The sequence below is a fragment of the Schistocerca nitens genome, chromosome 1 (genome assembly GCF_023898315.1).
Source record: "Schistocerca nitens isolate TAMUIC-IGC-003100 chromosome 1, iqSchNite1.1, whole genome shotgun sequence".
Lineage (NCBI taxonomy): Eukaryota > Metazoa > Arthropoda > Insecta > Orthoptera > Acrididae > Schistocerca > Schistocerca nitens.
The window spans coordinates 727195576-727201719 of record NC_064614.1 but is presented as its reverse complement, the minus strand read 5'-3'; positions in this window follow the sequence as shown (position 1 = coordinate 727201719).

Sequence of the window (6144 nt, the reverse complement as noted above, 5' to 3'; positions counted from 1 at the left end):
AAGAATTGGAGCACTAACAGTACTTTCAGGATGCATTGCCAGTGTAGCAGGGTTCCTGATTGGCAAAGATAGACCCAACAGAAATCCATTATTCACAGCCGATAAATGGTTTTTGGAGCGCTTTGGCATCGTCTCCTGCTATACCACAGGATAAAATCTCATAGTGCCGACCGGGGTAGCCGAGCGGTTCTGGGCGCTACAGTCTGTAACGGCGCGACCGCTACGGTCGCAGGTTCGAATCCTGTCTCGGGCATGGATGTGTATGATGTCCTTAGGTTAGTTAAGTTTAAGTAGTTCTAAGTTCTAGGGGACTGATGACCTCAGGTGTTAAGTCCCATAGTGCTCAGAGCCATTTGAAAACCTCATAGTGATGGTCTATGTGGTACCAGCGGCTTCTACCTCTCTTAATATACGTCCGCTTCTTCAATTATACTGTGTGTCCGGGTCGTGTGTTACTGTGGTGCCATAAAGATTCAGGAATGTCGCGTGTCCGTTCTGATTAATACTCTAATAAACAGTAAATATCTGAAATCTAAAAGCGAGAGTCTGTCAGCATCACTAACTACCGTACCTGAAAAAAAGCTGACAATTCAAGTAATGCCTAAAGCTGTGACTTTTGGCCAATTGAGGCAAAACCTGTTTGTTCTGTATAGTCTGATGCAGGCAGATCAATGCAGCTAATGACGCAGCATGTAGAAACCGAGACGTCGATGGCTGAAAATATAGTACAGAGTGAATGTAACGGCTGCCGTAACATGACCCGGTGTAAGTACTGACGAAGAAAACACAAAATGCACGTAGAGAAGCAGGCACAATCAAAAGGATTGTCCAATGAGATTCCAGGTCCAGAAACGCAGCCCAGTGAAGGCGTCAGTGACGAGATACAAACTGCCACCACCTGCTGTAAAATCTGAAACCACTATAACTGCCCTAGGAAGGAATGCAACTAACGAAATTTTCTTCTTCTTCTTCTTCTTCTTTTTCTTCCACGGCACAGTATACATCCGTAGAAAGACTATATGATGAAATTTGTACAGTAGTCGAGGGTATATTGAATCCAATATTTACCACACAAAAATCACTTCTGAGAGCAAAAATGATTTGGCAGCAAATCGAACTGAGCGTGGATTATAAAGACATGAATGTGCTGCTTAAACTCTAGCTACCATTCCATCAATAGCAGTGTTGGGTGAGCTTTGGTCTATCGGCTACGCATGCTGTTCTCAGTGTGTAGGAAATCTGGAGAGCGTGCTAGCCAAGCAAACGGATAGTCAACTGCCGTGTCGAGGCGGTGAAGACGGCACAGGCAATATGCAGTCTTGGGCTGTCTTGTTGAAAGGTAGCGTAACAGAGACAAATGTCACGCCTGTGGTCCAAATTACCGGTTATCCGAATCTTTGGTGAGGCTGTGTACACAGTAACATCCCAAACTCTCATAAAAGCCAGTATTGCAATGACGAATGGAATATGGCAACATACGTTCTCCTGAGTCTTCACACACAGATACGTCCAGTGGTTGGTGCACCCTGAAATGTGGCACGCCCAACAATATGATGTGGTCCAGTGCCCAGTGTTGTCATATGATCCGCCATTGTCGCCTCACCCTGTGCTGCTGAATCAAGTAAAGTCACGACAGTGTTCAAGTATCTGATGGTCTGTTGTGCTCCATATATCGTTGCACCTGTCGTGCTGTTACGTGTCATGCTGGGAAAAAGCACTAACTTACGGTAAGAGTGTAAGGTGTATGCATCGCCGGCGATGGGCGAGGCATGACAGAATCTCTGACCAGAGAGTAGTTTATCGTTAGTTGTTGCTTGTCGCAAGTCTGCGCTAGTCTGCGCGAGTCGACAGTAGAAGTCAGTCTGCGCTAGTCTGCGCGAGTCTGTCTGCAGTAGTAGTCAGTGGGCTTTAGTAGCGAGTGGACTGTAGCAGTCTGCGGGTGTCGGCATGCGTCGGCGGTGTGCTCTGGTCGCGACTCTGGTCAGGATTCTGGAGGATGAGTATTGTTGTAGAAGGTAAAGAAGCAGTCTTGCGCATATTTAATAATGTATGTTAATTGTAATTTAATTTGTTCAATAAAAATGCCCCAATTATAATTTTTTATAAAGTAACTCTTTTAAAGAAAAGTATTCATTTCAATTTAAAGAATTTTTCCAATGCATTATCATTGCTTCCAAGAACCCTAAAAAAAAAAAAATTATAGGCCAGCATTGCACGAAGCTGTGTCGAAAAATGTATACATAAGAGCAGATATATAATTGCAGTTTTATTGAGGTAAGAATTTTTGCTTGTTTTATTCAGAATACAGGGCCGAAGGTCAGCGCTGCTGTCCTTATAAAATTTACCAGATATTATTATTTCTGTTGAGAGGTTATATTTGGTTCATGGTTCATTATTTAATTGATATTATTGTGGGTTTATGGTCAATTTTCATTCCTTAATTTTTGTGGGGAGGTTACGTTTGGCTCCATTTCCATTTAATTATTTAAAAATATTTTGTGGGGAGGTTACACTTGGCGACATCCGGCCAGGATCGTATTTCTTTGGGAATCTTCTGATAGGTAGTCATATATCTGCTCTTATTTACTTGAATGTAGTTAGCATCTGGCGCAACGCATTTTTACTAATTTGTCGCTCTTTCTTTCACAGATCATCGGCAATTTTTTGCTCTTTGTTGTATTTGTGTTTGTTGCATTTTGTATTGTCTTGGTTTCATTTGTGAATAATTTTGTTTTGTGTAAAAATGCCGCGAAAAACTGTTAATAGTACATCGCGATGTATAATGAGTGAAATAGCCGACTCAAATAATTTGACCGATAGTACTTGCGACACGCAGTGTAATGATGACTATCCTTCAATTACAGACAATCAGTGTGTACCGACCACTAATGTTGATTTTGATCCTAGTGATGAACACACGAATTCAATTATGTCCTCTGTTAATTTAACGACAATTGATGACGCGGGACGTTCTGTTGCAATAAACGCTGCCCAGCTTGAAACACCCGGTTTGCAAAATTTACGTAATGAACAGACAACTTTTTCTAACGAAAATGAACAGTGTAATCAGAGTACGACAAATTTATTTAATTCCGGTGTAGTGACCAACAGTGCACATTCGTTGGCAAATCTTTTTGTGAATCACAGAATAACCAAATGGTTACAGAAAAAGTGACAAGTGCAGATACGCCATTAGACAGTACCGAGAATGGAGCCGATGATTTAGGCTGGGGTAAAGTTATGGCATTATTACAACAACTCAATAAAAAATAGACAATGACTTCAAACAATTCAATGAAAAATATGACACGTCGATCGAACTAATTAATGAAAGTTTCAAACTGTCAACTGAAAAACACGACAATCTTAACGAACAGAACAAACGACTTAGTGAACAGATTACAGTTGTTACCGTGGAACGTCATGATACTTAAGAACAATTACGTGACGAAATTAAGGTTTGTGCGAGTAACAGTAGAGAAGAAATTAGATCTGTTGCACGTGAATTAAGTAATACAGACGCAGCGACAACAGAATCAGTTAGAGATGAAATTAGTGCGGTCGCTGAACAATGTTCTGAAAACGCAACACAGTTACGCGACGAGTTTAATTTAAGGTCACGAGGAGTTTCACATACCGTGGATACGGAAGTCGATAAGAAATGTGAACAGCAGAACAGCCACATTGAGGAACGTATCAAAGTAACAGAAATGAAAAATGTTTCAGTCACTAACACGTCACAGCATACGGCACATTCCGAACATTTGTCACACTCACACAGCCAGTGTAACTTAAGTAATTTACAGAGACTATGAGACTTAAAATCCGAAGTGACACAGACAAACAGATTCTTATGCAATCGTGAATCTGTTCACACATTCAGTGACGAGAACGTTGATTGTAAGCAATTTGTATGTGTAAAAAAATCTAAGGAAATTAAAAATGACACAGCACAGGTACACGCATTGAACTGGATACGTCGATTTATTTTTGTACTTTCACCGCCATTACCTGTAATGCAGAAACTACAATTAGCATGGATACAGCAATTTATTTTTGAATTTTCACTGGCATTGCCTGTAACGCAAAAGCTAAAATGTATTTGCAGCGCGTAATAAACCTCAGGGGATTCATTACGCTTTAATGAGTATGTGCCGTAGCGTGCACAGGGCCCCGAGCCGCGGTAGTGCTGTTTCATCTTTAGTTTTCTGCACTGCTGCCTTCTCTTCAACTATCCTTTATATCTATCAAAACAGCTCTTCAACTATTGCTCTATCTAGGATTAAGAAATGAGTAAAGAAAACCTGATACGACAAATTTTACCGAAAATGACAGTTCTCTTTAGACACTCCCGAAATGACAACTACCAGCGTAATTTTAATATCAAAAAATTTTTTTAATCAGCAGTATGTATAGCATTTTCAGCAATCGTCAAAATTTTCAGCAGTAGCAAACATATTTTTGGTAACAATAGAGGTTTTTCACTGCAGCAGCAACAAAACCAACCGGTTAGCATACCTAACCAACAATGTGATGTACAAGGTCAACCAAGCTTTAATGTTTTGCCGCGTGCACGTATAGCGTCAGCTCCAACAAATAGTAACGCACAGCAACAAGGAAACCAGTACGTACAGAAGACACACTACTTCAATTCCTATCGCAATGCACCATATAGAAATGATTATCACGACAGACGTAAAAATAATGAGCACAATTTTCAGCGTACATTTAATAACAGTCGATCTTATCAGCAGCAAGAAGATCAGCAACAACATATTATCATGAATGAACCAGACAGTAGGTATCATCCAGAACGTAATACGTCTGGAAGAAATAACAGAACAGTTCAAATAGTCGAAATGCCACAGCATCCTCCTGAAAATAGTAACACGTCAGATAGAATTTGACTAGATACAGGACAGGTCGCATCTTCCAGCAACGTAAGCAATACTTCAGATACACAGAATGTTGTTCATGAAAATGTTATTACTTTTGACGATATCCGAGACACTCTTTTGCAGGAAAGACCAGTTGTTCAAAAAACTATTTCACACCCGGTCATCGAAGTTGAAATTGGATCATCGAAATTTTCAGCAGTAATCGATTCAGGATCACCTATGTCAGTTATAAATGAAAAAACTTTCAAGGAGTGTAGCAAAGAGAATACCTATCCTACGTTACCATTAGGCAAAACTAAAGTGAAAGGAGCAGTATCTAGTAAAGGAGTAGATGTTAAATTACAGACACATTTATCATTTTGTATTGCGGGTCATACGTATCACTCAAATTTTTGGATTATTCCGTTATTGACGACAGACATTATTTTAGGTACGAATTTTCTGGTACAACACGATGCCATTATTGACTTTCAAAATTTCTATTTAAAGTTGAAGGATGAAAATGTACAACTAGCTTTAGAATTTCAGCACTCTTTATCTGCAGAAGAACAAACAATTAATCGTACAGAGGTCATTTCCGCATCACGTAACATAGACTGTACTTCCACATTGTTCACAGATACGTACGTACACAACTATAATACTGCAGACGAAGCCGACTATGACGTTATACAGATGATTTCAGATAAAGTTAAACAGAGCAGTGCAAATACAGACGACGAACGCACGCAACTACACAAAATTCTTTTACAGCAGGCTCCAGTTTTTGACAACGTTCCTGGTACTATGTCCGGTTTTATGTATGAATTTCAAGTTAAACAAAACGACACATTTAAAGCCATGCATTATTCCATTCCATATATTCACAGAGAACTGCAAGCTATGCTAGACAAAGGAATTATTGAACCGGCAGTTAGTCCGTACATAAACCCGCTCCATATTGTTAAGAAAAAAGATGGTTTACTTCGCCTCGTACTTGATTCGCGTCACATCAATGACATCATTATTAATGAAACAGATCGCCCACAGACACTAGAAGAACTTCTACAGAAATTTCATGGTACTGCTATTTATTCCACATTAGATTTGAAATCGGGATTTTGGCAAATTCATCTCCATCCGAACTGCAGAAACTACACAGCATTTCTCTGCTTTGGTGACTGTTATCAATTTTGTAAATTACCGTTCGGTTTAACTATTTCTTCAGCAGCTTTTATTCGCGGTTTGAATACAATACTTCCGACAG